The 25,231-nt window shown below is 42.0% G+C and overlaps 1 protein-coding gene and 1 long non-coding RNA gene across 2 annotated transcripts in view; one reads left to right on the top strand and one right to left on the bottom strand.

The window, feature by feature from the left end:
- Window positions 1-13,690, top strand: part of LOC141091494 (myelin protein zero-like protein 1) — a 30,116-nt gene extending 16,426 nt beyond the window's left edge. Inside the window, exon 5 of the mRNA XM_073577109.1 lies at window positions 13,490-13,690. The gene's annotated coding sequence lies outside the window, so the exon portion shown is untranslated. The remainder of the gene's footprint in view (window positions 1-13,489) is intronic.
- Window positions 1-25,231, bottom strand: part of LOC141091495 (uncharacterized) — a 50,101-nt gene that overhangs the window by 3,297 nt on the left and 21,573 nt on the right. The window lies entirely within an intron of this gene.

Here is a 25,231-nt window from a genome sequence, read left to right as displayed (position 1 = left end):
ATGTCCTCCTGTCTGAGTGTGTTTATGAGTATTTTATTTTATTAGATATATAGGAGGCTGAGAGTGCGGTCTGTACGATATATAGGAGGCTGAAAGTACGGTCTGTACGATATATAGGAGTCTGAGAGTACGGTCTGTACGATATATAGGAGGCTGAGAGTGCGGTCTGTACGATATATAGGAGGCTGAGAGTGCGGTCTGTTGTGAGTTCATTTTTCCCTTCACCATTGAGGTCTGATGAACTCCCTCTTCTGGTGAAGGAAGGTAGTGAAGCTGATTACCAAACACCTGAGCAGATAGATCATGACTGGTTGGCAGGAACTGCAGACTGGATATAAGGCAGCCAACGCCCTTCTGCCTCGCTGGTGATTTTCCTGCTGGATTCTTGGAGACCAGCCTGATTCCTGCTTCTCAAAGCTAAGTTTTTTGCTCTGCGTTTGTACACTTGTTTTGGTGTTGTTTTGCTCTGTTTTTTGGAGTTCAGCCATCCCCGGCCGGGGGTGACCTGAATTCCATTTTTGTCTCTGATCTTTTTATCTCTTGCTCTGTCTTCAGAATATACCTGAGTGCTGATATAGTCTTTTGAAGTCTAGCGACTTCAGGGCCTGTTTTTCCTATCAGTCGGCTTGGTCATTTTTGATAGGGTTTTTTGCGGATTGCAGACAGCAGCTTTCCTATCCTGTCCTATTTAGTTAGCTTGGGCCCCATCATTTGCTCAACCTATCTTTTTTGTGTTAGTGTTTTCATCTTGCCTCACCGTCATTATATGTTGGGGGCTGCCTATTGCTTTGGGGTCTGCTCTGGGGCAGTTTAGTTTTCCCCTTTCTGTCTTTAGGCTATTTAGCTCTCCGGCTGTGATCGAGGGGTCTAGGGCACCGTAGGAACCCCCCACGGCTACTGCTAGTTGTTGTGATAGGTTCAGGGGTCTGCAATCCGATAGCTGCCAACCTCTCTGGTTTTTCTGGACTTAGCTAGTATTTTTGTTTTTCCTCCTTCGGTGACTCATCATAACAGCGGTCTGTACGATATATAGGAGGCTGAGAGGGCGGTCTGTACGATATATAGGAGGCTGAGAGCGCGGTCTGTACGATATATAGGAGGCTGAGAGCGTGGTCTGTACGATATATAGGAGGCTGAGAGCGCGGTCTGTACGATATATAGGAGGCTGAGAGTACGGTCTGTACGATATATAGGAGGCTGGCTGAGAGTGCGGTCTGTACTATATATAGGAGGCTAAGAGTGCGGTCTGTAGGAACCCCCAACGGCTACTACTAGTTGTTGTGATAGGATCAGGGGTCTGCAATCCGATAGCTGCCAACCTCTCTGGTTTTTCTGGACTTAGCGAGAATTTTTGTTTTTCCTCATTCGGTGACTCATCATAACAGAATCACCAGCCATACCGCAGATCCTAGGGTACTCAATAGCAGGAAAGAATTGTAAAAAAAAAAAAAAAAAGTGTGTCAGAATTTTTTTGTGTGCATATTTTTTCCTCTATATCTCTGAGGCCGAAGGAGGAATTTTTCTCTCAATGGGGATGAAGCAATTGTCTGATCGTGTGGAGCAGCTCGCTGCAGAAGTGCGGGGAATTTCCGCCTATCTTGCTCATTCACATGCTGCTGAACCAAAGATTCCTACTCCTGATGTGTTTTTTGGGGATCGGTCTATGTTTTTAAATTTGAAGAATTATTGTAAATTATTTTTTGCCTTGAAGCCTAACTCGTCAGGGAGCTCCGCGCAGCAGGTTAAAATTGTCGTCTCTTTGCTGCGCGGCGATCCCCAGGATTGGGCGTTTTCTTTGAAACCTGATGATCCTATTCTGAATAATGTGAACGCATTTTTTCAAGCCTTGAGGTTGTTGTATGATGAACCTAATGCTATTGATCAGGCTGAAAAGACCCTGTTGGCATTAAGCCAGGGTCGGGATTATGCAGAGTTGTACTGTCAAAAATTCCGAAAGTGGGCGGTCCTTACTACCTGGAATGATGGTGCCTTGGCTGCTCTCTTTCGGAAGGGTTTGTCAGAAACCGTAAAAGATACTATGGTGGGATTTCCTGTTCCCTCTGGTCTTGACGATTCTATGTCATTAGCCATTCAGGTTGATCGGCGTTTGCGTGAACGCAAAACTACACGAGAGGTGTTACCACCTGTTGAACAAATGTCTGAACCTATGCAATGTGATGGAGTTTCGTCTAGGGCGCAACGTCAGGAGTTCAGAAGGCGTAATAAGCTGTGTTTCTTCTGTGGTGATGCCTCGCATATTATTTCTCTGTCCTAAACGAGAGAAATGTTTTTCACACACGTTTTCTGTTGGTGGTGTTCAACCTAAGTTTCTTCTGGCAATTACTCTGATCTGCTCCCTGTCCACATTTTCCGCCAAGGCTTTTGTGGATTCAGGAGCAGCGCTAAACCTAATGGACTTGGATTTTGCTAAACGTTGTGGATTTCCTATGACGCCTTTGCGGACGCCTATCCCTTTGAGGGGTATTGATGCTACTCTTTTGGCGAAAAATAAACCTCAGTTTTGGACCCAGGTGGTAATGCGGGTCGCCCTAGACCATCAAGAAAATTGCAGATTCTTAGTGTTGCATAATCTGCATGATACCATTGTTCTGGGATTTCCCTGGTTGCAAATCCATAATCCAGTTTTGGATTGGAAATCTGTGTCTGTGGTGAGTTGGGGTTGTCGGTGTGCCCTTAGTGAGGCTCCGTTTTTTTCCACCTCTCCTCAGTCGCATGATGTTCCTGACTATTTGGCGGACTTTTATGATGTATTTAGTGAGAATGAGTCTGCGTCTTTGCCTCCTCATAGGAGTTATGACTGTGCAATTGTGCTGAGCCCGGGGTGTAAATTCCCCAAGGGTCGGCTCTTCAATTTATCTGTACCCGAGCACGAGGCTATGTGATCCTATATTAAGGAGGCGTTGGAGAAGGGTCATATTAGACCATCCTCTTCACCATTAGGTGCTGTTTTTTTTTCGTGGCTAAAAAGGATGGATCATTAAGGCCTTGTATTGATTATCGTGCCCTCAACAAAATTACTGTTAGATATCAGTATCCGTTACCCCTGATTTCGGATCTATTCTCTAGAGTTAGAGGTGCTTGCTGGTTTACCAAGCTTGACCTCAGTGGGGCGTATAATCTTATTCGCATTAAGCAGGGGGATGAATGGAAGACGGCGTTTAATACTCCGGAGAGACATTTTGAGTACCTGGTGATGCCTTTTGGGCTCACTAATGCCCCTTCTGTCTTCCAATTCTTCATGAACGATATATTCCAAGACTTTGTGGATAAATTTTTGATTATCTATCTGGATGATATTTTGATCTTTTCCAAGGATTGGGATTCTCATGTGGAACATGTTCGGACTGTGTTCCGGATTTTGAGGGAGAATTCCCTGTATGTCAAAGGATCGAAATGCCTTTTGGGGTACAGAGGATTTCATTTTTGGGATTTATTTTGTCTCCGTCAACTATTGAAATGGACCCGGCCAAGGTGCAGGCCATTTACGATTGGGTTTCATTTTTGCCCTTGGCCGAATTTGCTTTAAAATAATAGAGCTAGTTCTGCCACTTTGATGTCACCTTTTTTTTGTAACTTTGGGTTTCATCCTCGATTTTCTTCAGGGCAGGTGGAGCCTTCTGCCTGCCCAGGTGTTGACACTGTGGTGGAGAGAATGCACCAGATCTGGGACCAAGTGGTGGATAAGTTGTCTCTCTCCCAGGAAAAGGCCCAGCTGTTTTCCAACCGGCATAGGACCGTTGGTCCCCAGTTTAAAGTGGGTGATATGGTTTGGTTGTCATCTAAAAATATGTCTATGAAAGTGGCTTCTCCTAAGTTTAAGCCTAGATTTATTGGACCTTACAAGATTTTGGAGATTATTAACCCGGTCTCTTTTCGGTTGGCTCTTCCTGTCACATTTAAGATTCATAATGTGTTTCATAAGTCCTTGTTGAAGAGGTTTATGGAACCAGTAGTTCCAGTGGTGGCACCTCCTGACCCTGTATTGGTTGAAGGTAACATGGAATATGAGGTAGAGAAGATACTGGATTCCCGTCTGGCTAGACGGAGACTCCAGTATTTGGTTAAGTGGAAGGGTTATGGTCAGGAGGATAATCCCTGGGTCTCTGCCTCTGAGATTCATGCCGAAAGATTGGTGCGTGCCTTTCATCGGGCTCACCCTGATCGCCCGGGTGGCATGGATGAGAGTTCGGTGACCCCTCCTCAAGGGGGAGGTACTGTTGTGAGTTCATTTTTCCCTTCACCATTGAGGTCTGATGAACTCCCTCTTCTGGTGAAGGAAGGTAGTGAAGCTGATTACCAAACACCTGAGCAGATAGATCATGACTGGTTTGCAGGAACTGCAGACTGGATTTAAGGCAGCCGACGCCCTCCTGCCTCGCTGGTGATTTTCCTGCTGGATTCTTGGAGACCAGCCTGATTCCTGCTTCTCAAAGCTAAGTTTTTTGCTCTGCGTTTGTACACTTGTTTTGGTGTTGTTTTGCTCTGTTTTTTTGAGTTCAGCCATCCCCGGCCGGGGGTGAGCTGAATTCCATTTTTGTCTCTGATCTTTTTATCTCTTGCTCTGTCTTCAGAATATACCTGAGTGCTGATATAGTCTTTTGAAGTCTAGCGACTTCAGGGCCTGTTTTTCCTATCAGTCGGCTTGGTCATTTTTGATAGGGTTTTTTGCGGATTGCAGACAGCAGCTTTCCTATCCTGTCCTATTTAGTTAGCTTGGGCCCCATCATTTGCTCAACCTATCTTTCTATCTGTGTTAGTGTTTTCATCTTGCCTCACCGTCATTATATGTTGGGAGCTGCCTATTGCTTTGGGGTCTGCTCTGGGGAAGTTTAGTTTTCCCCTTTCTGTCTTTAGGCTATTTAGCTCTCCGGCTGTGATCGAGGGGTCTAGGGCACCGTAGGAACCCCCCACGGCTACTGCTAGTTGTTGTGATAGGTTCAGGGGTCTGCAATCTGATAGCTGCCAACCTCTCTGGTTTTTCTGGACTTAGCTAGTATTTTTGTTTTTCCTCCTTCGGTGACTCATCATAACAGCGGTCTGTACGATATATAGGAGGCTGAGAGCGCGGTCTGTACGATATATAGGAGGCTGAGAGCGCGGTCTGTACGATATATAGGAGGCTGAGAGCGCGGTCTGTACGATATATAGGAGGCTGAGAGCGCGGTCTGTACGATATATAGGAGGCTGAGAGTGCGGTCTGTGCGATATATAGGAGGCAGAGAGTGCGGTCTGTGCGATATATAGGAGGCAGAGAGTGCGGTCTGTGCGATATATAGGAGGCAGAGAGTGCGGTCTGTACTATATATAGGAGGCTGAGAGTGCGGTCTTTGCGATATATAGGAGGCAGAGAGTGCGGTCTGTGCGATATATAGGAGGCTAAGAGTGCGGTCTGTACGATATATAGGAGGCTGAGAGTGCGGTCTGTACGATATATAGGAGGCTGAGAGTGTGGTCTGTACGATATATAGGAGGCTGAGTGCGGTCTGTACGATATATAGGAGGCTGAGAGTGCGGTCTGTATGATATATAGGAGGCTGAGAGTGCGGTCTGTATGATATATAGGAGGCTGAGAGCGCGGTCTGTATGATATATAGGAGTCTGAGAGCGCTGTCTGTATGATATATAGGAGGCTGAGAGCGCGGTCTGTACGATATATAGGAGGCTGAGAGCGCGGTCTGTACGATATATAGGAGGCTGAGAGTACGGTCTGTACGATATATAGGAGGCTGAGAGCGCGGTCTGTACGATATATAGGAGGCTGAGAGCGCGGTCTGTACGATATAGGAGGCTGAGAGCGCGGTCTGTACGATATATAGGAGTCTGAGAGTGCGGTCTGTACGATATATAGGAGGCTGAGAGCGCGGTCTGTACGATATATAGGAGTCTGAGAGCGTTCTCTTTTGCACACTGTACAGCTTGCTATAAGGCACACGGTTTAGTGGGAGAGGCCAAAAAATGAACACGTAATAAAACAGTTTATAGTAGCCATACGGTGGGCCCCTAGAATCAATTCCCCTGGTGGGCCCTAGGCACCCCAGTCCGACCCTGTCTACCAGTATATGGTCACCATATGGCGGTAATATCAGTTGTTTTTTGTATAGTGATTTTTTTTTTCATCTGCTGAGGTTCCCTGTACCCACTATATTAGGGTGCGCCACCACAGTTGTAAACTCAGATACCTAGCTTAGGGGCGCCCTCATACTGTATGTTTCCCCAGTTATCTGTTTTGCACCCTCGCTATGACTCTGCCAATAACTGCTCTATACACAGTAGATAACACAAGATCCACTAATCACAATAAGTGATGTCACAGCTCACCTCTTCCTCCTCCTGTACGACTGATAACGTCTCTATATACAATAGATAATACAGGATCCGCCATTCACATTAGTTGATGTCACAGCTCACCTCTTCTTCCTCCTATTCAATGACTGATAACACCTCTATATACAGCAGATAACACAAGATCCACTATTCAAAATAAGTGATGCCACAGCTCACCTCCTCCTCCTCCTGTACAATGACTGATAATGTCTTTATATACAATAGATAATACAGGATCCACCATTCACATTAGTTGATGTCACAGCTTGCCTCCTCTTCCTCCTATTCAATGACTGATAACACTTCTATATACAGTAGATAACTCAAGATCCATTATTCACAATAAGTGATGTCACAACTCACCTCCTCCTCCTTAATGACTGATAACATCTCTGTTGTCAGGAACTGGGGGTGTGAGGTTGCCCCCAGTTGTCAGGGATTTATTATATCCCACCAATTGTCACAAATTTGCAATTTATTAGTGGTCGTGGGTCATATAACCACCCACAACTTTTGTTTCCACTTTCAGTTCTGGTTTTGGAACTCGCAGCTCTCTGGCGCCCCCTTACCCTCAGGTCAGTCAGGGAACTACACCTAGGATAAATAGTCGCCAGAAAGGCTGCCTTGCCGTGTACTAGCTATTGGGCATTCTACAGGGAGGGCGGTATATATGTCTCCAGCAGGTAAATCACACAGAAAACCTCCATTCCACCACTGCCAGAGTCTCCCAAATCCCCAGAACACTGTTCGGCCACCAGCTCCTCGTTCCACATTAAAATCAATATTGGGTCAGGAGCCAACTCACACAGTAGCGTAATTAGCGCAGAGGTCATGGCGGTATGTTATAGAGCAAGGAGAAACTAGTAAATTTATAGATTTACTCCAGAAAGGATAGGCAGTGTTTACAAAAATATGCAAGATGTTACAAAAAGAGACAAGATACAGAATATACAGAAAATTACAAAATAAAGTGGATTAAAATAAGAACTTATCAGTCCATGGCATTCTGTGTGGAGGAGGGGTATCTTCTCCAAGGGAAAATGGTCTATCAGCACAGCTTCCTAGCTGGCACCCCGGGCAAATGACAACTTCCTAACCGAGTATACTAGTCTTATGCCGTTCCCTGGCTGACCTCACTGGGTGGGTGGAGCTAGGGAATGTACTCCCCTTTTGAAAGTTACTAAGAAACTTCTGTGGGCCTTATCTCGGGCTGCAAGGCTCACAGAGTGATTACAGGAGTATTATAGGTTTGCTTACAGATTTCTCTTTCATTTAAGACCAATCATCCTGTATGTAGGTATTACTGGGAGGCAGATACCCGTTTCTCGATTTTTGGTGAGCACACAAGCTTCCAAATCCATCTGTGGATAGTTCTAACCATGCAGTTTCCAAAAAATATAAGTTTCCTGCCTTTATCATTATCCTGTATTATTATAATCGAGTTTGAATGAACAAAGGAACTTTCAAATCCATGTGCTACAGAACTGCTTTTAGCTAGTCAGGGTCATAAAAGGATCCTGTGTTGCCGTGCTGGGCATACCATGGTCTAACATGGAGACACAGATTAGGTATTAGAAAAAACTTTTTGACAGTGAGGGTGATCAATGAGTGGAACAGGCTGCCACGAGAGGTGGTGAGCTCTCCTTCCATGGAAGTCTTCAAACTGAGGCCGGATAGACATCTGTCTGGGATGATTTAGTTAATCCTGCTTTGAGCAGAGGGTTGGACCAGATGATCCAGGAGGTCCCTTCCAACTCTACGATTCTATGAACATTACACCAGCTTGTATAGCTAGTCCCAGGGACTAGCGGCGGACTGCCAGCAATGACACGGCCTCCACCGCTAGTCCCTGGGACCAGGGACTAGCGGCAGAGGCCGTGTCATTGCTGGCACTCGCACTGCGCACATCATACCGATTAACGGCCACAAGCAGCCTGCTCAGCTTCTGATGGCTTTTTTGCCTATATATTGAAAGCTCACAGTGCATCATAGGGTACATTGATGAAGGTCATACAGACCGAAACGTCATTGTATGTACTGTACCTTATTAAATCACCATTTTTGCATTTGAAATCACATGTGTGTGCCAAGTTTCTATACACAAGTTCCATGAAACTTATACTTTTATTAATCAAATGAGTTTCCAAATGAATTTAAAATCTAGTCCAAATATTGACAAGGTTAAAAAAAAAAAGATTTTTATTTGAAATAATAATTTTCTCCTTCAAACTTCGCTTTCGTCACAGAATGCTCCTTTGCAGCAATTCCAGCATTGCAGACCTTTGGCATTCTAGCAGTTAATTTGCGGAGGTAATCTGGAGAAATTTCACCCCATGCTTCCAGAAGCCCCTCCCACAAGTTGGTTTGGCTTGATGGGCACTTTTTGCGTACCATACGGTCACGCTGCTCCCACAACAGCTCAATGGGTTTAAGATCTGGTGACTGCGCTGGCCACTCCATTACAGATAGAATGCCATCTGCCTGCTTCTTCCCTAAATAGTTCTTGCATAATTTGGAGGTGTGCTTTGGGTCATTGTCATATTGTAGGATGAAATTGGCTCCAATCAAGCGCTGTCCACAGGGTATGGCATGGCGTTGCAAAATGGAGTGATAGCCTTCCTTATTCAAAATCCCTTTTACCTTGTACAAATCTCCCACTTTACCAGCACCAAGGCAACCCCAGAACATCACATTACCTCCACCATGCTTGACAGATGGCATCAGGCTCTCTTCCAGCATCTTTTCAGTTGTTCTGCATCTCACAAATGTTCTTCTGTGTGATCCAAACACCTCAAAGTTGGATTCGTCTGTCCATAACACTTTTTTCCAGTCTTCCTCTGTCCAATGTCTGTGTTCTTTTGCCCATATTAACCCCTTAACGACCGCCGATACGCCTTTTAACGGCGGTAATTAAGGGTACTTAAACCACAGCGCCGTTAATTACGGCGCTGTGATTTAAGTGAATAGCGCCCCCCAGTGTCGGATTTTCTCCGGGGTCTCGGCTGCCAGGGGTAGCCGAGACCCCAGAGAACATGAATCGGTCGGTTTTTACCGACCCCCGCTTTTGCGATCGCCGTTATTAACCCTATAACGGCGACCGCAAAAAAAAAAAAAAGCCGCGATTTTACATTTAATTTCTCTTTCCTCTGATGTGATCGCACATCAGAGGATAGAGAAATAGGGTCCCCGATCCCCCCGGTCCCCTCCCAGTACCTCTCCCTTGTCCTCCGTCCCCTCCCGGTGGTCCCGCACCCGCCGGTGTCATCCGATGGGCGCCGCCATCTTGAAAATGGCGGGCGCATGCGCAGTGCGCCCGCCGGGAATCTGCTGGCTCCGGCTGGCAGATTCCATTCATTATTTTGATCACTATGATAAACGATCATAGTGATCAAAATAATAAAAATAGTACATAACCCCCCCGTTTATCACCCCCTTATTCTGGCACACATAATGAAATAAAAAAAATATTTTTTTTTTCAGTTTTCCATAAGGGTTAGGGTTAGGCTAGGGTTAGGGTTAGGCTAGGGTTAGGGTTAGGCTAGGGTTAGGCTAGGGTTAGGGCTAGGCTAGGCTTAGGGTTGGGCTAGGGTTAAGGGTTAGGGTTGGGCTAGGGTTAGGGTTGGGCTAGGGTTAAGGGTTAGGGTTGGGCTAGGGTTAAGGGCGAACTAGGATTAGGGATTAGGGTTGGGATTAGGGTTAGGGTGTGTTGGGGTTAGGGTTGGAGCAAGAATTGAGGGGTTTCCACTATTTACCAACTTTGGGGGTCTAAAAATTGGGGTCTAAAAAATCACTTTTGTGGAAATAAAAAAGACTTTTTATTTTCACGGCTCTGCGTTTATAAACTTCTGTGACGCGCTTGGGGGTTCAAAGTGCTCACCACACATCTAGATAAGTTCCTTAGGGGGTCTAATTTCCAAAATGGGGTCACTTGTGGGGGGTGTCCACTGTTTAGGCCCATCAGGGGCTCTGCAAACGCAACATGATGCCCGCAGACCATTCCATCAAAGTCTGCATTCCAAAATGGCACTCCTTCCCTTCCGAGCTCTCCCATGCGCCCAAACAGTGGTTCCCCCCCACATATGGGGTATCAGTGTACTCAGGACAAATTGCATAATAACTGTGGGGGTATGATTTCTCCTGTTACCCTTGTAAAAATAAAAATTTGGGCGCGAAAAGATCATTTTTGTGGAAAAAAAATGTATTTCTTATTTTCACGGCTCTGCGTTTATAAACTTCTGTGAAGCACTTGAAGGTTCAAAGTGCTCACCACACATCTAGATAAGTTCCTTCATGGGTCTAGTTTCCAAAATGGGGTCACTTGTTGGGAGTTTCCACTGTTTAGGCCCATCAGGGGCTCTGCAAACGCAACATGATGCCCGCAGACCATTCCATCAAAGTCTGCATTCCAAAATGGCACTCCTTCCCTTCCGAGCTCTCCCATGCGCCCAAACAGTGGTTCCTCCCCACATATGGGGTATCAGCGTACTCAGGACAAATCGCATAATAACTGTGGGGGTATGATTTCTCCTGTTACCCTTGTAAAAATAAAAATTTGGGGGTGAAAAGATCATTTTTGTGGAAAAAAAATGGATTTCTTATTTTCACGGCTCTACGTTATAAACTTCTGTGAAGCACTTGAAGGTTCAAAGTGCTCACCACACATCTAGATAAGTTCCTTAATGGGTCTAGTTTCCAAAATGGGGTCACTTGTTGGAGTTTTCCACTGTTTAGGCACATTAAGGGCTCTCCGAACGCAACATGGCATCCGATCTTAATTCCAGCCAATTCTGCGTTGAAAAAGTCAAACGGTGCTCCATCCCTTGCGAGCTCTGCCGTGTGCTGAAAAAGGGGTTTACCCCCACATATGGTGTATCGGCGTATTCAGGAGAAATTGTACAACAAATTTTGTGGTTGATTTTCTCTTTTAACACTTGTGAAAATAAAAAAAATTGGTTCTGAAGTAATTTTTTTCCAAAAAAAAGTTAAATGTTAATTTTTTCCATCCACATTGCTTTCGTTCCTGTGACGCACTTAAAGGGTTAATAAACTTCTTGAATGTGGTTTTGAGCACCTTGAGGGGTCTAGTTTTTAGAATGGTGCCACTTTTGGGTATTTTCTGTCATGTACACCCCTCAAAATGACTTTAAATATGATGTGGTCCCTAAAAAAAATGGCTTTGTAAATTTTGTTGTAAAAATGAGAAATAGCTGGTCAACTTTTAACCCTTATAACTTCCTAACAAAAAAAAAATTTGGATCCAAAATTGTGCTGATGTAAAGTAGACATGTGGGAAATGTTATTTATTAAGAAATTTATGTGACACATCTCTCTGATTTAAGGGCATAAAAATTTAAAGTTTTAAAATTGCAAAATTTTAAAATTTTTTGCCATATTTCTGTTTTTTTCATAAATAAACACAAGACTTATCGAAGAAATTTTACCACTAACATGAAGCACAATATGTCACGAAAAAACAATCTCAGAATCAGCAGGATCCATTAAAGCGTTCCAGAGTTATAACCTCATAAAGGGACAGTGGTCAGAATTGTAAAAATTGGCCTAGTCATTAAGCTGCAAACTGGCTCTGTCGCTAAGGGGTTAATCTTTTCCTTTTATTAGCCAGTCTTAGATATGGCTTTTTCTTTGCCACTCTGCCCTGAAAGCCAGCATCCCGGAGTCGCCTCTACACTGTAGACATTGACACTGGCGTTTTGCATGTACTATTTAATGAAGCTGCCAGTTGAGAACCTGTGAGGCGTCGATTTCTCAAACTACAGACTCTAATGTACTTGTCTTGTGGCTCAGTTGTGCAGCGGGGCCTCCCACTTCTCTTTCTACTCTGGTTAGAGCCTGTTTGTGCTCTCCTCTGAAGGGAGTAGTACACACCGTTGTAGGAAATCTTCAGTTTCTTGGCAGTTTCTCGCGTGGAATAGCCTTCATTTCTAAGAACAAGAATAGACTGTCGAGTTTCACATGAAAGTTCTTTTTTTCTGGCCATTTTGGGAGTTTAATGGAACCAACAAATGTAATGGTCCAGATTCTCAACTAGCTCAAAGGAAGGTCAGGTTTATAGCTTCTTTAATCAGCAAAACTGTTTTCAGCTGTGCTAACATACTTGCACAAGGGTTTTCAAGGGTATTCTAGCCATCCATTATCCTTCTTACACAGCAAACACAAAGTACCATAAGAACACTGGAGTGATGGTTGTTGGAAATGAGCCTCTATACACCTATGAACATATTGCATTACAAACCACACGTTTGCAGCTAGACTAGCCATTTACCACAATAACAATGTATAGAGTGTATTTCTGTATCATTTAATGTTAGCTTCATTGGAAAAAAATGTGTTTTTCTTCCAAAAATAAGGGAATTTCTAAGTGATCCTAAACTTTTGAACGTTAGTGTACAGTAGATAACACAGGATCTATCATTCACAATAGGTGATGTCACAGCTCACCTCCTCCCCTTCCTGCACAATGACATTTGCACACACTTATTAGATGCTTCTTTACAAATTATACGTCCAGAGTCTGTGCAATGCTGTACATGTGCAAATAACAAAAAATTAGAGTCTAAAAAATCCTATTGGCTCATTTTCCGTTTTTATGCTTTTATTATCTTCCTTCTCTTTTTCCAAGAGCCACAATTTTTTTTTCCGTCATCAGGTTAGATCAGTACAGTGACATCGATACCAATCTTGTATACTTTGTTAAAAAAAATTGAATTTTTTTTTAGAAATTTATAAAAAAAAAATATGTATATTTTCCGACACCCAAAATGTTCTAATTTTTACACTGCCAGAGCTGTGTTAGAGCTTTTTTTTCCATGGCAAGCAGACTTTTTTTATTGTTTCGATCACCTGATACTGCATTTTTTGGTGGAATTGTGGAGGCTGAGAAAAAAACCCCTAAATTCTGGCCAACTCCAAACACAGTGACTTGACACAGGACGGACTATTATGTCTTATGTTGGGAAGGGGTTAATAGAGATTGTGATGTGGGAAAAAAAATTGTCAGAAATAAAAAAAAAATATAAAGACTTAACACAGAAACCTGATATAAACATTAAGTCATTTTCTGATAATTGTTTCCCTTTAGTGACTAAAATTAAAATATTCTACGTGTTTCTTATCTTTTTTTAAGAATACAAAAGGAAGAAGAGGAAATAGGAATAGGCAAACGGAGAATATTGTATCCACATTATCCATGTGTTGTCAAAATTCATGATATTCCGCTGCTACATCGCACCTTAATATAAGTGCATTCTGTTCACATGGCGAGTTTTGTGTTGGACCAAAGTCGCCTTGTTGCCACAGTTATTGAATAAAGTTTATTCAAATTTTTTATACTGTTTTTTTGTTTGTTACATCCTGTTGCTGTCACGACACAGCTGTCGGGTGACTCAGGACCAGAGGCTCTTTTCCTGTCCCTAACACTAGGGGGCGGCCTAGCTCACCCTACTCCCTGGGATACTTCTGAATGTGAAGATGCCGGGGCCTCCACCCTTGCTTTATCTCATAAGTTAGCCCTCCGTCTGTTCTCTTCCCCCACCCAGGGAAGAGGAGGCGCTACTATGCACCATAGTACACCAACCTGACAAACAAGACAACACAGACAAGGGTTAACAGAACACTCCAGGCATACAGAATATTCACTCACATATAACAGAGGAATGCACTGGGGCGTGGAGGCAAGGGAATAAACCAAAATACAGAAGGATATGGAATTACTACTCATACAATCCAAGCAATAGTCAATGATAACTCCTCCAACACTCATCATATGAACTCCTCTCCCACCGTTAGCCATGCAGCAAATGCTAGCTCTGACAAGGATTTGTATCAGAGCCCAGATTAGAAAGGGAAAAGGAGTGGTTAACCGAGCTCAGCTGTGAGCACAGGGATTTCCAACATGGCTGATTAACCCCTGTTCTCCCAGAAGTAGTAAACACCATTAAAATGAAGAAGTGCTTCTTTTCAGCACCGGAGTAGGAGCAATCAGATGCTGCGATCTTCTGTCTCCACACTGTCGCGGTAACCCCGTGACAGTTGCTCTCTCTTTATAGAGTGCTAGGGTGGTCCTCTCTCCAAATTAGAAGTTTCTAGGATTAAAAGATATAGTGAGCGCAGAAGAAGTATATAGGTATGTGATTTCTAACAGTCTCCAGAGGGTTACGGAGTGTTCGTATATGTACAGGCTTCATGAATAATAGATTTACATACATAAATTTAGGTAGTTCATCCTTGATTTCAAATAACAGAATTCATTACTGGACAAGGTAAACTCCACCTCCATAGAAGGTGCAAAAAGAAGAATCCAGCTTCCGGACACCCTACACCAAAGTTCATAGCATTTAGAAAATTTGATGGAAAATTGGCCTGAAACGAAAATTCTGTTCAGAAAATGACTGATTGTGTGCATGATGTTCTTATATTAAATCACTAACTAAAAAATAAATATTAGTCCTAATATTAAAGATTTCAGTTCTGTTTGGAAGAATTTTCAGCAATCTCATTATCATCAGAGGCAGGATGCCAATGACAGGTAACAACCTCTATATACAGCTGATGACACAGCATCAGTCCACCACAGGTGATGTCACAGCTCACCTCCTCCTCCTCTACAATGACTGAAAACACCTCTATATACAGTGGGTATGGAAAGCATTCAGACCCCTTTAAATTTTTCACTCTTTGTTTCATTTCATTTGGTAAATTCAAAAAAGTTCATTTTTCTCATTAATGTACACTCTGCACTCTTGACTCTGAAAAACTACAGAAATGTAGAAATTTTTGCAAATTTATAAAAAAAGAAAACCTGAAATATCACATGGTCATAAGTATTCAGCCCCTTTGCTCAGGCACTCATATGTAAGTCACATGCTGTCCATCTCCTCGTGATCCTCCTTGAGATGGTTCTACTCCTTCATTGGAGTTCAACTGTGTGTAATTACACTGATAGGACTTGATTTGTAATGGCGCACACCTGTCTATATAAGACCTCACAGCTCACAGTGCATGTCAGACCAAAGGAGCATCATGAGGCCAAAGGAACTGGCCAAGGAGCTCAGAGACAGAATTGTGGCAAGGCACAGATCTGACCAAGGTTACAAAAGAATTTCTGCAGCACTCAAGGTTCCTAAGAGCACAGTGGCCTCCATAATCCTTAAATGGAAGAAGTCTGGGACCATCAGAAGTCTTCCTAGACCTGGCTGTCCAGCCAAACTGAGCAATCGTGGGAGAAGAGCCTTGGTGAGAGAGGTAAAGAAGAACCCCAAGATCACTGTGGCTGAGCTCCACAGATGCAGTAGGGAGATGGGAGAAAGTTCCACAAAGTCAACTATCACTGCAGCCCTCCACCAGTTTTTCTTTTTTAATAAATTTGCAAAAATTTCTACATTTCTGTTTCTTTCCATCAAGATGGGGTGCAGAGTGTACATTAATGAGAAAAAAATGAACTTTTTTGAATTTACCAAATGGCTGCAAAGAAACAAAGAGTGAAAAATTTAAAGGGGTCCAAATACTTTCCATACCCACTGTATGTTATTGTACATAGGGGCAGTATTATAGTAGTTATATTCTTGTACATAGGAGCAGCATTATAGTAGTTATATTCTTGTACATAGGAGCAGCATTATAGTGGTTATATTCTTGTACATAGGAGCAGCATTATAGTGGTTATATTCTTGTACATAAGGGCAGTATTATAGTAGTTATATTCTTGTACATAGGAGCAGCATTATAGTAGTTATATTCTTGAACGTAGGAGCAGCATTATAGTGGTTATATTCTTGTACATAGGAGCAGTATTATAGTAGTTATATTCTTGTACATAGGAGCAGCATTATAGTAGTTATATTCTTGTACATAGGAGCAGTAGTATAGTAGTTATATTCTTGTACATAGGAGCAGTAGTATAGTAGTTATATTCTTGTACATAGGAGCAGTAGTATAGTAGTTATATTCTTGTACATAGGAGCAGTAGTATAGTAGTTATATTCTTGTACATAGGAGCAGTATTATAGTAGTTATATTCTTGTACATAGGAGCTGCATTATAGTAGTTATATTCTTGTACATAAGGGCAGTATTATAGTGGTTATATTCTTGTACATAGGAGCAGCATTATAGTAGTTATATTCTTGTACATAGGAGCTGCATTATAGTAGTTATATTCTTGTACATAGGAGCAGTAGTATAGTAGTTATATTCTTGTACATAGGAGCAGCATTATAGTAGTTATATTCTTGTACATAGGAGCTGCATTATAGTAGTTATATTCTTGTACATAAGGGCAGTATTATAGTGGTTATATTCTTGTACATAGGGGCAATATTATAGTAGTTATATTCTTGTACATAGGAGCAGCATTATAGTAGTTATATTCTTGTACATAGGGGCAGTATTATAGTTATATTCTTGTACATAGGGGGCAGTATTATAGTAGTTATATTGTATATAGGGGCAGTATTATAGTAGTAGTTATATTCTTGTACATAGGGGTAGTATTTTGGAGTTACAGTGGGGCAAAAAAGTATTTAGTCAGTCAGCAATAGTGCAAGTTCCACCACTTAAAAAGATGAGAGGCGTCTGTAATTTACATCATTGGTAGACCTCAACTATGGGAGACAAACTGAGAAAAAAAAATCCAGAAAATCACATTGTCTGTTTTTTTTTCATTTTATTTGCATATTATGGTGGAAAATAAGTATTTGGTCAGAAACAAAATTTCATCTCAATACTTTGTGATATATCCTTTGTTGGCAATGACAGAGGTCAAACATTTTCTGTAAGTCTTCACAAGGTTGCCACACACTGTTGTTGGTATGTTGGCCCATTCCTCCATGCAGATCTCCTCTAGAGCAGTGATGTTTTTGGCTTTTCGCTTGGCAACACGGACTTTCAACTCCCTCCAAAGGTTTTCTATAGGGTTGAGATCTGGAGACTGGCTTGGCCACTCCAGGACCTTGAAATGCTTCTTACGAAGCCACTCCTTCGTTGTCCTGGCGGTGTGCTTTGGATCATTGTCATGTTGAAAGACCCAGCCACGTTTCATCTTCAATGCCCTTGCTGATGGAAGGAGGTTTGCACTCAAAATCTCACGATACATGGCCCCATTCATTCTTTTATGTACCCGAATCAGTCGTCCTGGCCCCTTTGCAGAGAAACAGCCCCAAAGCATGATGTTTCCACCACCATGCTTTACAGTAGGTATGGTGTTTGATGGCTGCAACTCAGTATCCTTTTTCCTCCAAACACGACAAGTTGTGTTTCTACCAAACAGTTCCAGTTTGGTTTCATCAGACCATAGGACATTCTCCCAAAACTCCTCTAGATCATCCAAATGCTCTCTAGCAAACTTCAGACGGGCCCGGACATGTACAGGCTTAAGCAGTGGGACACGTCTGGCACTGCAGGATCTGAGTCCATGGTGGCGTAGTGTGTTACTTATGGTAGGCCTTGTTACATTGGTCCCAGCTCTCTGCAGTTCATTCACTAGGTCCCCCCGCGTGGTTCTGGGATTTTTGCTCACCGTTCTTGTGATCATTCTGACCCCACGGGGTGGGATTTTGCGTGGAGCACCAGATCGAGGGAGATTATCAGTGGTCTTGTATGTCTTCCATTTTCTAATTATTGCTCCCACAGTTGATTTCTTCACTCCAAGCTGGTTGGCTATTGCAGATTCAGTCTTCCCAGCCTGGTGCAGGGCTACAATTTTGTTTCTGGTGTCCTTTGACAGCTCTTTGGTCTTCACCATAGTGGAGTTTGGAGTCAGACTGTTTGAGGGTGTGCACAGGTGTCTTTTTATACTGATAACAAGTTTAAACAGGTGCCATTACTACAGGTAATGAGTGGAGGAAAGAGGAGACTCTTAAAGAAGAAGTTACAGGTCTGTGAGAGCCAGAAATCTTGATTGCTTGTTTCTGACCAAATACTTATTTTCCACCATAATATGCAAATAGAATGAAAAAAAAACAGACAATGTGATTTTATGGATTTTTTTTTCTCAGTTTGTCTCCCATAGTTGAGGTCTACCTATGATGTAAATTACAGACGCCTCTCATCTTTTTAAGTGGTGGAACTTGCACTATTGCTGACTGACTAAATACTTTTTTGCCCCACTGTATATTCTTGTACATAGGGGGCAGTATTATAGTAGTTATATTCTTGTACATAGGGGCAGTATTATAGTAGTTATATTCTTGTACATAGGGGCAGTATTATAGTAGTTATATTCTTGCACATAGGAGTAGTATTATAGTAGTTATATTCTTGTACATACCAGTATTATAGTAGTTCTATAGTACTGCCCCTATGTACAAGAATATAACTCCTATAGTACTGCCATAGGGGGCAGTATTATAGTAGTTATATTCTTGTACATAGGGGTAGTATTATAGTAGTTATATTTTTGTACATAGGGGCAGTATTATAGTAGTTGTATTCTTGTACATAGGGGCAGTATTATAGTGGTTATATTCTTGTACATAAGGGCAGTATTATAGTAGTTATATTCTGGTACATAGGAGCTGCATTATAGTAGTTATATTCTTGTACATAGGGGGCAGTGTTATAGTAGTTATATTCTTGTACATGGGGGCAGTGTTATAGTAGTTATATTCTTGTACATAGGAGCAGTATTATAGTAGTTGTATTCTTGTACATAGGGGCAGTATTATTGTAGTTATATTCTTGTACATAGGAGCAGTATTATAGTAGCTATATTCTTGTACATAGGGGCAGTATTATAGTTATATTCTTGTACATAGGGGGCAGTATTATAGTAGTTATATTGTATATAGGGGCAGTATTATAGTAGTTATATTCTTGTACATAGGGGCAGTATTATAGTAGTTATATTCTTGTACATAGGGGCAGTATTATAGTAGTTATATTCTTGCACATAGGAGTAGTATTATAGTAGTTATATTCTTGTACATAGCAGTATTATAGTAGTTCTATAGTACTGCCCCTATGTACAAGAATATAACTCCTATAGTACTGCCATAGGGGGCAGTATTATAGTAGTTATATTCTTGTACATAGGGGTAGTATTATAGTAGTTATATTCTTGTACATAGGGGCAGTATTATAGTAGTTATATTCTTGTACATAGGTGGCAGTATTATAGTAGTTATATTCTTGCACATAGGGGCAGTATTATAGTAGTTATATTCTTGTACATAGGGGCAGTATTATAGTAATTATATTCTTGTACATATGGGCAGTATTATAGTAGTTATATTCTTGTACACAGGGGGCTGTTGTGAGTTCATGCTCTGGTTCACCAGTTGTGAGTTCCCCTTCTGGACTCCCTCTGGTGGTGACGGGAGGTGGTGCGGCTGGTTTGATCGGTGGAGATCTGCCACCTGAGAATGAGGATGATGATTGGATCTCAGGATTCTCAGATTGGATTTAAGACAGCCGATGCCCTATTCAGTTGCTGGTGATTCCTTCTGGCTTGTCAGCTTTTGGTTTTCAGCTCTGTTCCAGTCATCTAAAGCTAAGTTTTTCTGCTAATGTTCACACTTGATTTTGTTGGTCTATTCAGTTCTTTGTGTGGTCTGCCAGCCCCGGCAGGGGGCTGAGCTGAATTTCCACTCTTATTTATCAGTATTTTCCCAATTGGCTTTTTGTCCCTTACTAGTTTGGTCTCTTTTTGCTCTGTCTCAGAATATTTCAGAGTGCTGATATAGTGGGAGAAGTCTAGTGACTTCAGGGTTAATTTTGCTACCAGAAGTGTTGGACATTATTTTTGTAGGTTTTTTTGCAGGTTGCAGACAGTGTCTTCCCTTTCCTTTCCTGTCTAGTTAGTTTGGGCCCATCATTTGCTCAGCCTATTTTCCTGCCTGTGTTTGTGCCTTCATCTTGTTTCACCGTCAATACATGTGTGGGGGCTATCTAGTCATTTGGGGTCTGCTCTGGGGCAGTTAGTTTTCCCTTTTCTTGCTTTAGGCTTATGTAGTCCTCCGGCTGTGACGAGGCGTCTAGGTTCATCGTAGGAACGCTCCACGGCTACTGCTAGTTGTGTGGTAGGATCAGGGATCTGCAATCTGCATAGTTACCAACCTCTCTAGTTTTCTGTGGCTTAGCTTGTTTTGCTTTTTTCTCCTTGGTGACCCATTCATAACAGGGGGCTGTATTATAGTAGTTATATTCTTGTACATAGGAGCAGTATTATAGTAGTTATATTCTTGTTCATAGGAGCAGTATTATAGTAGTTATATTCTTGTACCTAGGGAGCAGTATTATAGTAGTTATATTCCTGTACATAGGGGGCAGTATTATAGTAGTTATATTCTTGTACATAGGGGCAGTATTATAGTAGTTATATTCTTGTTCATAGGAGCAGTATTATAGTAGTTATATTCTTGTACATAGGGAGCAGTATTATAGTAGTTATATTCTTGTACATAGGGAGCAGTATTATAGTAGTTATATTCTTGTACATAGGGAGCAGTATTATAGTAGTTATATTCCTGTACATAGGGGGCAGTATTATAGTAGTTATATTCTTGTACATAGGGGGCAGTATTATAGTAGTTATATTCTTGTACATAGGGGGCAGTATTATAGTAGTTATATTCCTGTACATAGGGGGCAGTATTATAGTAGTTATATTCTTGTACATAGGGAGCAGTATTATAGTAGTTATATTCCTGTACATTGTACATAGGGGGCAGTATTATAGTAGTTATATTCTTGTACATAGGAGCTGTATTATAGTAGTTATATTCTTGTACATAGGGGGCAGTATTATAGTAGTTATATTCTTGTACATAGGGGGCAGTATTATAGTAGTTATATTCCTGTACATAGGGGGCAGTATTATAGTAGTTATATTCTTGTACATAGGGAGCAGTATTATTGTAGTTATATTCCTGTACATAGAGGGCAGTATTATAGTAGTTATATTCTTGTACATAGGGGCAGTATTATAGTAGTTATATTCTTGTACATAGGGGGCAGTATTATAGTAGTTATATTCTTGTACATAGGGGCAGTATTATAGTAGTTATATTCTTGTACATAGGGGGAAGTATTATAGTAGATATATTCTTGGACATAGGGGGCAGTATTATAGTAGTTATTTTCTTGTACATAGGAGCAGTATTATAGTAGTTATATTGTTGTACATACGAGCAGTATTATAGTAGTTATATTCTTGTACATAGGAGCAGTATCATAGTAGTTATTTTCTTGTACATAGGAGCAGTATTATAGTAGTTATATTGTTGTACATAGGAGCAGTTATTATAGTAGTTATATTCTTGTACATAGGAGCAGTATTATAGTAGTTATATTCTTGTACAGGGGGCAGTATTATAGTAGTTATATTCTTGTACATAGGAGCAGTATTCTAGTAGTTATTTTCTTGTACATGGGTCAGTATTATAGTAGTTATATTCTTGTACATAGGAGCAGTATTATAGTAGTTATATTCTTGTACAGGGGGCAGTATTATAGTAGTTATATTCTTGTACATAGGGGCAGTATTATAGTAGTTATATTCTTGTAGTATTATTTATATCTCGTAGCATTGACAGTTTGTTAGTGGTCAGATTCCAGTCTCTTATGTTCATCTGATTGGAGGTCAGTGTCAATGATGATTAATATATTTAGAGGACTCATATCTATTTGTGAAATATATAATTTAGTGACTCTCAATTTGTTTTACAAACTCCTGTTTTGTGTTTTATGCATTTTTTTTTTTTAATTCAGTGAGTGATTTGTGGGTGTTGTGTTGAAATCAGGAACATCTGGTCTCTAATGTCTGGTTGTAATAAGCATTGCTGGTGTCATTGGCCTCATCTTCCTGGTATGAGGAGAAAACTTTCCAAAGTTGTGAAATCACATACTTGAGATGTACAGTATACGGTATGAAGATTTTTGCTTCTGCATCACTACCCTCATTACTGTAAATAGAAAGATTAAACTCTGACTGTATGGAGTATAAATGGTGCGTCTTTATGGCTAGGGATTAGTTTTGTGCTGAAAAACCCTATTTAATTCCTGCCAGTGATTTAAGACCACTTGCTAAAATTTCCGCCCACTGAAATCTCCAGAGATACGTGGTAAAATTCTGTCTGCAGCCACCACTAGGGGGAGCTCCCTGTATACAGAGATACATGATAAGATCCTGTCTGCAGCCACCACTAGGGGGAGCTCCCTGTATACAGAGATACATGATGAGATCCTGTCTGCAGCCACCACTAGGGGGAGCTCCCTGTATACAGAGATACATGATGAGATCCTGTCTGCAGTCACCACTAGGGGGAGCTCCCTGTATACAGAGATACATGATAAGATCCTGTCTGCGGTCACCACTAGGGGTAGCTCCCTGTATACAGAGATACAGTACAGACCAAAAGTTTGGACACACCTTCTCATTCAGAGAGTTTTCTTTATTTTCATGACTATGAAAATTGTAGATTCACTCTGAAGGCATCAAAACTATGAATTAACACATGTGGAATTATATAATTAACAAAAAAGTGGGAAATAACTGAAAATATGTGTTATATTCTAGGTTCTTCAAAGTAGCCACCTTTTGCTTTCATTACTGCTTTGCACACTCTTGGCATTCTCTTGATGAGCTTCAAGAGGTAGTCACCGGAAATGGTTTTCACTTCACAGGTGTGCCCTGTCAGGTTTAATAAGTGGGATTTCTCGCCTTATAAATGAGGTTGGGACCATCAGTTGTGTTGTGCAGAAGTCTGGTGGATACACAGCTGATAGTCCTACTGAATAGACTGTTAGTATTTGTATTATGGCAAGAAAAAAGCAGCTAAGAAAAACGAGTGGCCATCATTACTTTAAGAAATGGAGGTCAGTCAGTCCGAAAAATTGGGAAAACTTTGAAAGTGTCCCCAAGTGCAGTGGCAAAAACCATCAAGCGCTACAAAGAAACTGGCTCACATGAGGACCGCCCCAGGAAAGGAAGACCAAGAGTCACCTCTGCTGCGAAGGATAAGTTCATCCGAGTCACCAGCCTCAGAAATCGCAGGTTAACAGCAGCTCAGATTAGAGACCAGGTCAATGCCACACAGAGTTCTAGCAGCAGACACATCTCTACAACAACTGTTAAGAGGAGACTTTGTGCAGCAGGCCTTCATGGTAAAGTAGCTGCTAGGAAACCACTGCTAAGGACAGGCGACAAGCAGAAGAGACTTGTTTGGGCTAAAGAACCCAAGGAATGGACATTAGACCAGTGGAAATCTGTGCTTTGGTCTGATGAGTCCAAATTTGAGATCTTTGGTTCCAACCACCGTGTCTTTGTGCGACGCAGGAAAGGTGAACGGATGGACTCTACATGCCTGGTCCCCACCGTGAAGCATGGAGGAGGTGTGATGGTGTGGGGGTGCTTTGCTGGTGACACTGTTGGGGATTTATTCAAAATTGAAGGCATACTGAACCAGCATGGCTACCACAGCATCTTGCAGCGGCATGCTATTCCATCCGGTTTGCGTTTAGTTGGACCATCATTTATTTTTCAACAGGACAATGACCCCAAACACACCTCCAGGCTGTGTAAGGGCTATCTGACCAAGAAGGAGAGTGATGGGGTGCTACGCCAGATGACCTGGCCTCCACAGTCACCAGACCTGAACCCAATCGAGATGGTCTGGGGTGAGCTGGACCACAGAGTGAAGGCAAAAGGGCCAACAAGTGCTAAGCATCTCTGGGAACTCCTTCAAGACTGTTGGAAGACCATTTCCGGTGACTACCTCTTGAAGCTCCTCAAGAGAATGCCAAGAGTGTGCAAAGCAATAATCAAAGCTAAAGATGGCTACTTTGAAGAACCTAGAATATAAGACATATTTTCAGTTGTTTCCCACTTTTTTGTTAATTATATAATTCCACATGTGTTAATTCATAGTTTTGATGCCTTCAGAGTGAATCTACAATTTTCATAGTCATGAAAATAAAGAAAACTCTTGGAATAAGAAGGTGTGTCCAAACTTTTTGTCTGTACTGTACATAATATGCTGTCTGCAGGCACCACTAGGGGGAGCTCCCTGTATACAGAGATACATAAGATTCTGTCTGCAGCCACCACTAGGGGGAGCTCCCTGTATACAGAGATACATGATAAGATCCTGTCTGCAGCCACCACTAGGGCCACCTTCCTGTATACAGAGATACATGATAAGATTCTGTCTGCAGTCACCACTAGGGGGAGCGCCCTGTATACAGAGATACATGATAAGATCCTGTCTGCAGCCACCACTAGGGGGAGCTCCCTGTATACAGAGATACATGATAAGAGCCTGTCTGCAGCCACCACTAGGGGGAGTTCCCTGTATACAGAGACACATGATAAGATCATGTCTGCAGCCACCACTAGGGGGAGCTCCCTGTATACAGAAATACATGATAAGATCCTCTCTGCAGCCTCCACTAGGGGGAGCTCCCTGTATACAGAGATACATGATACGATTCTGTCTGCAGTCACCACTAGGGGGAGCTCCCTGTATACAGAGATACATGAGATTCTGTCTGCAGTCATCACTAGGGGGAGCTCCCTGTATACAAAGATACATGATAAGAGCCTGTCTGCATTCACCACTAGGGGGAGTTCCCTGTATACAGAGACACATGATAAGATCATGTCTGCAGCCACCACTAGGGGGAGCTCCCTGTATAGAGATACATGATAAGATTCTGTCTGCAGCCACCACTAGGGGGAGCTCCCTGTATACAGAGATACATGATACGATTCTGTCTGCAGCCACCACTAGGGGGAGCTCCCTGTATAGAGATACATGATAAGATTCTGTCTGCAGCCACCACTAGGGGGAGCTCCCAGTATACAGAGATACATGATAAGATGCTGTCTGCAGTCACCACTAGGGGGAGCTCCCAGTATACAGAGATACATGATA

Source organism: Dendrobates tinctorius, unplaced genomic scaffold (assembly GCF_039654945.1).
Source record: "Dendrobates tinctorius isolate UK_male_01 unplaced genomic scaffold, ASM3965494v1 ptg000054l, whole genome shotgun sequence".
Taxonomy (NCBI): domain Eukaryota; kingdom Metazoa; phylum Chordata; class Amphibia; order Anura; family Dendrobatidae; genus Dendrobates; species Dendrobates tinctorius.
Note: the sequence above shows the minus strand (reverse complement) of the source record. Positions and strands in the feature narration are given on the sequence as shown.